Below are 12615 nucleotides of genomic sequence, written 5' to 3'. Positions count from 1 at the left end.
ATCTTAACCTTTGGTTACTTTCCCTTTAATTCTCAGAATTTAATGAATTCTTTCCTTGATGTGTAAAAATCTATTTTTAATCAAGCCTTATGAGATAACTACTCAGCAGCTTTGCCATAATGGTATTAAGCTTATGTTCAGTTAAAGCCGCATCTTTTCTATTTTAAATGCTGATAAATCCGAGCCTCCATACCCCATATTTTGAGTTTATGTTTTTTAGTCCAAACATATGACTTCATTTGTCTCATTTAAAATCATATCATTGTAGTTTCTTACATCTGCCAAATGCTTTCCCTTCTCAGATCCACTGCACATCATATCTTTAATACTTTCCCATCTTCCATAGCTGATATCCATAGATTTTGCTCTCTGAAAAAGACCTTTCCTTACCACCTTATATAAAGTAAGCATCACTCTTCTCCACCATCAGTTTCTATCTCAGGCACTGCTTTGTACTATTTGTAGCATTTGCAACCATTTGCAGCACCTAAAAAGTGTTTGCTTATTTGTTTGTTTGGTCAAGTTTCCTCCAATGATTGCAATTTCTATAAAAGCAAGGAGTATGCTTGATTGTTCCCCATTGGTCCTCAACCTCAGCACAATGTTCCACGTCTACTACATGATAAGAAAAGTTAATCAAAACTTGGAAATAAGTTAATAGTTGGAGGATCTGATCTTTCAATGTCATTCTAGGGCATTGTTTAACAAGCTGGCCTGAGAGTTACTTAATTCTAGAGGACAATTAACCTAAGTTTGACTTAGCTATTTACTATCAACTAGAGCCAGCCATTGTGAAATTACATGTTAATTTATAGACTTCCGTCTGATAAGAAAGATAGCCCCACCATTTATGGGTGATTGCCCTGTAGGAAATTAAACCAATCTCTTACCCTAGTATTTTTCATGCCTGTAGTTACCCAGTTTTTCAAATTCTCTTTTACCATTTCACTGTCTCCTCATTAATACAATAAATATAGTTTTTACATATATTCATTTCCTAATTGTGTGAGACTATTTTCAACTTTCTGAAAATAGTGTTTTGAAAGTTTGGGAGGTTACTTCAGAATGCCCAAGAGGATTCAGTCATGGAACTCAATAAAACTGTGCTGTGTGAAAAATGAACCTTAAGGACTAACTTGAGAAATGGCTGTTTCTCCCTCATAAACCCTGCATAGCAATAAGTGCAATAGAACTTTATCTGTCCTGGTTAAACGATTGTTTACTTGTTCATTTAGTTAAAAGTTATAATTAATAAGGGTGCTTTAATAAATACTGGAGCTAAGATTGGCAAAGAATACCACTATGTATGTAAAGTAATGGGATTTCTTTTCTTTTTCAGGAAAAAAGTAGTTCTATATAAATAATGTCAGGCTGTTTGAGATTATGAAAAAACATAGAAAAAGGAAAAAATAGAAATTTTAAAGCAAACTATAGAAGACTTGAGGGAAACTAATTTTATGTGACTTGGTTAGTAATCCCTATGAATAATCTGAAAAGAATCAATGAAATGTGTTAAAAGTTTGCTCATTTTTGACGTCCATTTAAAATCTTTGAATCTTTTACTGCCAAATCGTATATTAATTCAAAACTAGCTTTTGATTTTCTCTTTGCTAAAGTGACAATTGATTAAATCCCTATGAAATGTTTAAAATTATACCACAGTAGAGAATTCTACTCTACATTCTGATTTTGTTGGTTTCCAAAACTATGTCCATTTGGTCCTATGATCAAGCAGGTGGTTTCTGCTGTCCTCTGATGTTTTCTTAAATGCTCTGTTTTAAACTACAGGCCAGAAGTTGGATTTTCAACAAAGACAGTCTAGACCTTGAGGGAAGAAATAAACAAAGACTCTTTCTATTTCAAGAAATAGACTCAAAAGTACAAGTTTTAGAGGCTTAAAGCTTCCATACCTTGGAAAACTTCCAGGCATGTCATAGGACTTATTGGGATATCTAGGATTCTTTTTAGCCCAGAAGCAAACAACTTCATAAAATCAGACTGCTGTCACATGATCTGGAGGAATGGTAATCTCCTCAGGTCTTAGTTAATCACATGGGACTAATAAGTAGATGAGGAAAACGTATTAGTAGTTATTTGTTTATGATATCATTAAGTTTTTTAATATTCTGGTTTTTTTACTGGTATATGAGGAATCTATCTTCAAAAGTTTTGTTCAATTTGTTAGAATATACTTTCACAAATGAAACATTTTCTAAATTGAATATCAATTTCACTGACTCCTTTGATTTTGTTAACAATTACTTTTACTCTCTCCTTACTTTTTTATGACAACATTATCATTTACATGAGTACAGTAACAATTGCTCCTGCTTTATACTAGGATATAATTGATCAAATTGATTATGCAAAAACAAAAGTCATACTCAAAGTATTATATTTGATAATAGATCACTCTAGTAATGACAAATCCATTATTAGTGAATAAAGATCATTCTTTACATGTGGTGCCAGGGCCCACAAATTGCTCCCAGAAAACAGGCCTGCTTCCTGGTATACAGAGCCCCAGATTCCTGGGCGGTAAGGGACAATGCTGCCTGGCATGCCAGGAAATTCAAAAATCTGATGGATGTCAAGGAAAAAAGAAGCAAGCCAAATCAAAACAGACATATCTCATCATATCATGCTTCATTTTATCATGCTTTGCTGATATTGCATTTTTACAAATTAAAAGCTGTGGCAAACCTGCATTGACCAAGTATATCAATGCCATTTTCCCAAGAGCATGGGCTCATTTGTGCTGGTTTGGAGCTGCTATATACCCCACAAAAGGCTGTATTCTGTTCATCCATCCCTCTGGGGGCAGACCTATCGTGAGTGGGAATTTTTGGTTCAATAGAAATGTGACCCAGCCTATTCAGGGTAGGTCTTAATCCCTGCACGCTGGTGCTTTATGAGGATGAGAGAGAAAATGTCCAGAGACATTTGGAGAGAGTCACTGAAACCAGAATCCAGGACAGAAGGACCTGTAGATGTTGCCATGTGCCTTCCATATGACAAAGAAGCCCCAGATGCCTGCAGACTTTACTCAGAGAAGACAGCTTCCCCTTGACGCCGTAATTTGTACAATTTTGTGGCCTGAGAACTATACAGTTTTAAACTACATTGTAAAAACCAATCCATTTCTGTTATATTGTATTCTGGCCATTTTAGCAAACTAAAATGCATTTCATGTCTCTCTGATACATTGTGGTAATTACTGGAATATTTCAAACTTTTTCATTATTATATCTTTTATGGTGCTCTGTAATCAGAGATTTTTGACATAGCTATTATAATTGTCTTGGGTGCCATAAACTGTGCCCATTTAAGAGAAAAATTCAGTCAATAAGTTTTGCTTGTATTCTGACTGCTGTACCAACAGGCCATTTCCCATCTCTCTCCCTCTCCTCAGGCTTTTCTATTCCCTGAGATATTGAAACTAGGCCAATTAATAACTCAACAATGGCCTCTAAGTGTTGAAGTAAAAAGAAGAGTTGAACATTTCTCACTTTAAATAAAAAAACTAGAAATGACTCTGCTTAATGAGGAAGGTATGTCGAAAGCCGAGATTGGCTTAGTTTTCAGCCTAATGGTCAAGTTACGAATACAAAGGAAAAGTTCTAGAAGGAAATTTAAAATGCTACTTCACTGAACATAAAAATGATAAGAAAACAAAAAAGGCTTATTGCTGATATAGAGAAAGTTTTAGTAGTCTGGATAGATGATCAGACCAAATACATTCCCTTAAGCCAAAACCTGAGCCAAAGCAGGGACCTAACTCTTTTCAATTCTGTGAAGGCTGAGAGAGGTAAGAAAGCTTCTGAAGAAAGACTTGATGATTGCAGAGGTTGGTTCGTGAGGATTAAGAAGCTGTCTTCATGACATGGAAATGCAAGGTGAAGCAGCAAATGCTGATGTAGAAGCTGCAGCAAGTTACCCAGAAAATCTAGTTCAGAAAGTTGATGAGGATGGCTACCCTAAATAGTGGATTTTCAATGTAGATTAAACAGCCTTGCATCAAAAGAAGAAACCCTCGAAGGCTTTTGTGCTACAAAGAAGTTATTGCCCGTCTTCAAAGCTTCAAAAGACAGACCAGCTGTCTTGTTAGGGGCTAATGCAGCTGGTCACTTTAAGTTGAAGGCAATATTCATTTTCTATGAAAATTCTACAGCCTTTAAGAATTATGTGAATAGAGCCTGTGCACTCTAAATGGAGCAACTGAGCCTACATGAGAGCACATATATTTACAACATGGCTTAATGCATATTTTAATCCATTGTTGCTATCTACTACTGTGCCCATTTGAAACAATTGTACCATAGAAAAACAAAGTTTTAAACTTGATCCAATCTTGTAGGGCCAGACCATTACTTAGGGTAGGAAACTTTGATTGGATTGTTTCCATGGTTAAGTGACATACCCATATGTGGGTATGGCCTTCTTATTAGATGGAGATGTGATTCCACTGATTCAAGGTGGATCTTGGATAGTTTACTACAGTCTTTTAAAAAACATTTTGGAGAAGTCTCAGATGCAGAGGCTTGGAGAACATTTGCTTCAGAGATGACAGAGACATGGATGTTTGATGATGATTGGAGAGCCAACAGAGCCAACATGGGACCCAGATATTTGAAGATGCAGGGCATGGCAGATATTGCCATTTGGCTTCCCATGAGATGTTAATGCAAGCCAGAACCTGGAGACAGATAAGGGAAGTCAAGAGAGGAAACCCAGCTCTGGCACAGCTGAGTGAGGAACCTTCACTGGAAATAGAGGCTGAAAGCAATTAAGCCCAAGAGCAAGGGACCAGCTGATGCAAGCAAGGGGCCTTCCCAGTTGACAGAGATGTCACCAGCCTTTCTTGAGTGAAGGTAACCTGTTATTGGTGCCTTAATTTGGACATTTTCATGATCTAACAACTATAAACTTACAACTTAATAAATTCCCTTTGTAAATGCAACTCCATTTCTGTCATATTTTATTCTGTCAACTTAAGCAAACCAAAACAGATTTTGGTACTGGAAGTGGGGTGCTGCAGTTTGCAAATACCAAACATGCTGGAATGGCTTTTTAAATGGATAAGAGGAAGATTCTAGAAGAGTTGTGAGGCCCTTGATAGAGAAGGCCTGGAAAACTTTGAAGAGACTGTTGCTAGAAGTGTGGACTCTAAAGATACTTCTGATAAGGTCTTAGGCAGGAATGATGCATGTGTTATTACAAACTGGAAGAAAGGTGATCCTTGTTTTTAAAGTGGCAAATAATTTGGCAAATTTGGCTACTAGTTGTGGATGGAAGGCAGATTTTAAATGCTATCATCTGGGATATTTAGCTAAGGAAATTTCCAAACTAAACGTGGAAAATGCAGACTGGCTGCTCCTTGAAGATTATTGTAAAATGCAACAGGAAAGATGTAAGTTGAGAAATGGACTCTTGGGCACAGAGAAAGCAAAAACTAATGGTTTGGAAAATTCTCAGCTTCCAGAAAGTGAGCTCAGTGACTAGCGCCCCATGTGAGGCTTTAACCAAACATGGAAACAGTTAGTCATTACAGGAGTGAGGACCAGAGATGGAATTATCCAGAAAGAATTTGTGTGAAAGTCCTATTGTCTGATGGGTATGATCCCAGTATATTGCATAGAAAACCAACGAGAGTGTTGTGGGATCTGTATAAATGGAGCCACTGATGATTTGGACTAAAAGGGACAAATTGAAGAAAAAACTACTTCAGAGGCAGAACAATGGAAGCTAAAGTCTGAAACCTCAGGCCAGGAGAGCAGATCTACGAATGCACTTGGAGAGAGTGAGTTTGTCCCCAAAGACAGAGGTTGGGCCTTCTACCTCAAAGCTCAGGAAGAGTTTTGCCACTCAGACCTCAGAGAGTGTGGAGCACATAAACTGGGGTCTGGGGGGAATCTGGCTGCCACACCATTTTCTAGAGGGCAAGCAAGATAATCTAACCAGTTGGATTTGAACCAATCAGTTGGAGACTTTTAAGGTTGGAAAGAGAATTTTCACTGCTTCTTCAGCCAGTGAGCCTCTCCTGTGAAGTTCATCTAGACATTTCATCAGAGTTGCCAGGCTTGCAGCCTCCCCTATGGATTTGGGATTCTTGCATTCCACGGTTGCAAGATTTATAAATCTTATATTTACAGATATCTCCTATTGGCTCTGTTTCTCTGAAAACCCTGACTAATACAACTTTTTACAAGATTTGGTGCTTTGCCCATTTCCTTAACACTAGGTATAGTGACTTCTATCTTGACCATTGTTCTGTAACAATGGAACTAAATGATTCCTTGTTTCAAGACTATATCCAATGAATTGTACTATAGTGTAGGAATAACTTTTATATTTGTCAGTTAGAAATTTAAAAACTAAGGTTTATGGTGGAAAATAGTTTCTCCAGGGTTTTACATTATCTCTGTTTAGCTTCTGACAATGTTGACTTTATCCAAACCCTGTGTTTCTGGAAAACAGTGAAGGTTAAGAAATCCCACTGTCTCTGTATTCCAGGAAAAGGCTTACTAAAAAAACAACCACCTTTCCCCATATGACTTCCGGATGCCTCTTTAACTGTGACAGACACTCTAAATTCCCACCCATTGTTTCATAAATGATTAGCTGAATTGCTCATCTCCACTCACCTATTGGTTCAAAATGTCTGTTAATCAAACTTTGGTTAAGTGCCTCTTCTTTCCCCTGACCCTGAATTTTAGCCTACCCTCAGCATGAAACATTCTGTAAACTACTATCTGATCAAGCTAAGCTTTCATCCCACTTCCCTACAAATAAAATAATATAATAAAATAAATTAAATAAGTAATTTTTTAAATAAAAACAAAAAATAAAATTAAAACAATTTTTTTAATTTTAAAAATAAAATTTAAAAATAAAAATAAATAAGTAAAATTTTAAAAGAAAATAAAATAATAATGAAATAAAATAAAATGAGAAATAAAATACACCTTTTGCCTATCTCTTGAGAGGCTTCTAGACCTTTTGATACCTATTACCATAGGCCCCACCCTTTATTGCAATAGATATTTCCTCCCTTTGAATAACCCTTTTGAATAAATTTTCTACTTCCCAAGGTGAAAATTATATAGACACTTCTTTCTTCATTTTCTGCTTTTCCACCACTAATCCTAGCTTGGGGCAGGGTATTAAGCTATACAGACCTGTCAGATTGAAGTTGATCAGGTTTTTAGCCATGCTGGGTTGATGGATACAGGCACAAAGAGCTTTTCTTCACTAGGTAGTATTTGTCAGGTCTCAGAAAAAGAACTTTACATATAAAAGGAACTTTTTGACTCAGGGGCCCCTCAGCTTCTTTTGGCAGAACCGGATGTGGCAGCAAGACGAACAATCACCAGACACGCTGGCGCCACACACACCAGAAGGTGAATGAGGCAAGACCAGATATGATAAACAGGCATGCAGTCAAGGCTGGTTCCTGATGGATAACCCTCCCCTCCTAGCATGGTTTTTTCTTTAAATATGCAGCTTTCAGAAACAGAGCTGGAGCCATTTTCTTTCCTTTTACTGGCAGGTTTCACTCCTTCCCACATGCTTTCTCCCTTCAATAAATCTGTTAAGCTTTGACTCTCTGTCCTGTGCAGATTCCTTAACGACTCCAACCCAACAATATTTATTCCTTTTCTGCTTTCAGGTGCACTATTTAGAAGAATATCTTCCTTTCTTAAAGGAACTTACTGAAGAACAGAAAAAAAAAAAAAGAGTTGTAAAAAGAAATCAGTATCTTCTCAGCCAGGAATAGGTGAAATCCTCATCCTGTCTTCTTTGGCAAATCAACTCAGTTTTCAGCTGAAGTTTTCCAATTGTAATACTCCACTTCTAGGGAATAGTTTCAAAGGCAAAACTCTTTGTTCCAAGTAGCTGGCATAAGTAAAAAGTTATATGTTGGTTTATTTAACTGAAAATTCCAAATAATTAAATCATATTGCCAGGATTTCATCTCTCAGTTTAGAAGTTCTGTTTTGTAGGCTTCATTCTTTCTTCCCCTCATAATACTAAGTGACCACCAAAAGTCCCAAACTCATTTTACTCCAGTTTAGCAGTGTCAGAGAAATGGCCTCTCCTCTTTCCACGTGGTCTGGCCGAGTCCCAGACTTCTGCTTACTGTGCTGCTGGTCCACTCACCTTGCCTATGAAATGGAGTAAGCTGGTCTGAAAAGCCGGGAACATGCCCCACCCACCCCATAAACCAAGAGCAGAGTGAGAAGAGTTCCCCAAAAGAAAATAAATGTTCTTACAAGAAATATAAAGTAAATAAATGTATACAATGATTAAAAAAAAGGATGACTATAACCTGTTGGGACATGTTGAAAAATACAATAAATTTGATTTCTAGGGAATTTATTGTAGACCTGTGGTGACTGTTACTGAACAGCATTTCTTTTTTTTTTATAAATGTTTACAAACCATCTACTTGATAATCTGTCCCAGAGTTTTATTAGTTTTACTACTTATATATATATTATATATATATATTACTTATATATATATATAATATATATAAGTAGTAAATATATAAGTTGTATATTTATTATAATATATAATGTATATAGTATACATTATAGAATACTTTTTTTGTGTCTGAAACAAAGCAAAAAATTACGATTACCTACCTCCATAGTTTTGACAATAAAAGATGTTGTGCTTGTACATCTGAAAGTTCTTTCAGTAATTAAAAGAGAACTGAAATAATTTAAAATAGCGATATGGTCTCTTCTCCTAACCTGGGTATCTTTCCTTCTTAAGCCTATTTTTTTTCCTAAATACTTTAGAATGGAGAGAAAGTTTCTGTTGCTTTTTTTTAAATGTTATTTTAACAATTAGATCTAAGAGATAGAATTCTCCATCCTTTAGCCTTCTTGCCCTTAACATAGTTGAAACATGTACATAATCCAACTTAATCTTTTACATGGCCCTTTTTTTTTTTGAAGGCCATATATAATCATTTAATTTTCAGTCCTCTGGGTATTTGGCAGCAAATTTCCCAGGCACACCATCAAAACATTTAAGTAGCTGGGATTTCTCACTATTTCTCTTTTTTTACAGGCTTTTAACACAGTCTGTCATTTATTATTCCTGACACTATAAATGTCACTTTACATCTATGTTCTATCTAAGTTATTCGTTCAATCATCTGTGCATCCCTTTCAAATCTGTGCTAACTTTATAGAGCCCCACATATGTGATATCTGCAGTTGATCTAAATTTTACTTCATTTGGATAACTTGCAATAGAACAAAATATTTCCAATTTTTAAAACTCTTCATTCTCTTAAAAATAATCTGTTTACAGAACTCTAAATACATGCCATTTTAAATGTTGTTTCTTTGAAATTTATCCTAAATTGTGGCGCTTGTGTCTGCACATTAATAGTCCCTTCTTTCACTATTAAAAACTTGAAGATTGCATGGTCCCATTCTTTCACAGTGCGTGTCATGCACTCTAGGGAGGCATTATAATGCAATACACAGAGTATGGGTCTAAGGCCTTTCTCTTCTTACTGAAATTTTTAACAACTTGATCATTAATTTCTTTATACCTTCATGTTTGCATTTAAAAAATAGTGACAATATTATATCTCTCTTAGAGATATTGTGAAGATTAAATGTAATAACCTGTATAATGTGCTTAGTAAAATGCCTGACACATAGTGGTTGCCTTTTATTATTGCTGTTGTAATTGTTATAGTTCATAAGATTTTATGCTTTAATGCGTGCATCACAGGTGGTTTGCCAATTACAGATAATTTCCCAGTACTGCTCCATCCCTGGGTTAGTATCATCCTATGGATATTTTTCCATGCATAGAGAACTAAATTATACTTGAATTCAATATCAAGTGATACCTGTAAATTTTCAATTTAGCTACTCCTCATTTCTAGGATACATCACTATAGCTGCCCTCTGCTTCCTCCCCGTATCTCAATTCCCACCCACCCCCATCTATTCTTTGTCTATCTAGGAGCATTATTTCTATAGGACTTGCGTGATTATGAAGCTCTGAAATTTTAAAATGTTAGTGCCTCCCAATAATTACAGATTAAAGACCAATGCTGAGATCCTGATACAGAAGATTTCCTTAATCCTTCTTCATCTGTTGCCAAAAACCAAATGCATGCTATGCCTGCCACAGTGAGTGACTCACCATCCAACGTTGCCACCTAGTAACCTTATCCGTTCACAAATATCTGTTTATTGGCCTCCACAACAGATGGGTCATGCCTCACTTTCTTGGTTACAGATGATTGGACCACGGATGGGTACCTGACAGGAGACCAACCAATCCAATAGCTAGCTCACATTTCTCAACTAAGAAGTTGAAATTTGGAACTGAAGAAAAGATATGGTAATCCACAGAGAACTCAGCCAGGTAGTCATATATGTTAGAAGGGAGAAACTGAAAGAGATGCAGGCTTGGAACGTGAAGTTTAGACACCGTTGAGAACACACAAAACAGAAAGAAATGGATGAATTTTCTTGATTCAGGACAGTTTCTGGATGCCATCTTCATTGATATTTTTGTCCATTTTAAAAATGAGCTTTCCCTTATTGCATCACTGCAAGTTGTGCTTGGCAAGACTCTTAAGAAGATAGATGAAAATCTAAATGCCTGATACGTTCCATGGGTTTTAATTCTGGAAAGAAATGAAGATTTTAATAAACTAAACAAAAAATAATATTATCTTCCTCTATTTCTTGAGCTAGCTTTAGTAGGTTTCTGCTCTTTTCCATTGAAAAAGCCTTGACGTGAAAAGATATGCCATATTGTTCTTCTTGTACTTTTCCCTCTAGCAAATTCTACCCTTGTAAAATTCCTACTTTTATGTCAAGACTTAGCTAAAACACTGTCAACTCTTTCTTCTTAGGTTAAATTTATTTCTACCGCAAGTATGAAAAAAAAGAAGAATCTATGTATTTACCTATACTAGAGAGTTTGTCACATTTATTTTAATTATTTACCTCTTAGACTCATCTGTAGTTGTTACTAGGGGTAAATGACTTGACACCACTAAAGCACTTTCAGGTGACTATAAGTGACTTTCCTGTTCAGATAAAATTATTTCTGATAAAACCTAATCTCTGATGTATTTTTTTTCTTGATCCTTAGTACATCAATAAATCAATAATAAACTAACTTTTTAAGTAAGAATAACAATTAAAATATTTCATAGTTTAAAAATCTAATGTCATATAATTGTGAAGGGAAACAGATAGGAATAAAATGGGTTATATCCATGGCCAAATATGAACTTTCAACAAAAACTGATTTGGTTGAGAAATATGAGTTTTCCATAACATATGCCGTCAATAAACTTTTAGCATAAGATAACTGGCAAGAAATGTGTTGGTTAAAATCTTGTTTTAAAAATCACATGGCTTATTTTCCATATAACTTAGTCAAGGGCAAAACAGAAGGAGGACAGTCTTTCTTTTGATATGTAAATATAGAAGCACTTTGAGATTTTTAACATGGAAAGAGTTTCAGTCACTTATCTGAAAAAGCAGTTTCTATAAAGTACTGAGCCAGTCTGTCCTAAACCCCAGTGCAACACTGCCCAAGGTGGCATTGTATGATAAAACGGTAAAAAAAAAACTTAAATGTTACTGAAAACTGAGTGCATTCCTATTGTACCTTAGCCTTTGGCTTATATTATTAGTGAACTCTGCTATTTCTTTTGTTGAAAACTGAGAAATGAACATTTAGTATTTTGATAGAAAGGAAGTTAAAGGAAATAGATCACACTGATTAACCTGTTTCTCTGACCTTGATTAGTTGGGTTAGTTGAATTCAATTTGAAATGTTGTCCCTGGAATAGAAAAATGAATCAGGCTCCTCAAACATCCTGTAGCTTTCAGAAACTGGTTAAAAATTGTTTTTATTCAAAAGTCAAACAACATAAATAATGTCAAAAAACTGTGGATATCAAAGCCAAAGATAGGTTGTATCTTATATGCCACAATTAGGCATTAATTTTCAGGTTCATTAGGAATAATTTGACTCTGAGTAGACTTGGCCTAAAAACCGATTAGAAGAAATACATCTCATTGCAAGTGGCTTCAAGAGGGCTTTTACTCAAATATTCCTCAGAAAGTAAATAGAAATCTGCTGGTAGACACAAGAAGATAAAAAAAAATGGTCCAGAAAACATAGATCTGTCTGGAAAATTAGAGTGGTATCTGCAAGTCTGTGCCAAATAGAATAATATTTATTCTTCAGTTAAAACTCAGATTGTATTTCCTTAAAAATTAGATTAGCAATTTTGTTGTGCAAATGTAAAGCCTTGCTTTCTGTGTCTTACTACAAACCATCATCTCTTTGGCAAGTGCTTTTCTCTGTCTGGGTGAATTTAGCTCCTCACACATAAGAGATTCAAACATGTTCTTTAGGTTTCAACTTTCAAGAAAGTGAATTGCTTAGAGCAAAGGTGAAGAGATTTGCTACACAGTTGGCTACCTCTTAATATCAGGTCTAAAACATCAAGGAATGCCCTTTACCTTATTTGTATTATATTTATTCAATTTTTCCCTAGCACATATTACAGAAAGGAAATCCCAAATGACTATTAACTGACCCTTTAAC

This window comes from Tamandua tetradactyla, chromosome 14 (genome assembly GCF_023851605.1).
Source record: "Tamandua tetradactyla isolate mTamTet1 chromosome 14, mTamTet1.pri, whole genome shotgun sequence".
Taxonomy (NCBI): Eukaryota; Metazoa; Chordata; class Mammalia; order Pilosa; family Myrmecophagidae; genus Tamandua; species Tamandua tetradactyla.
This window is presented reverse-complemented; position numbering follows the sequence as displayed.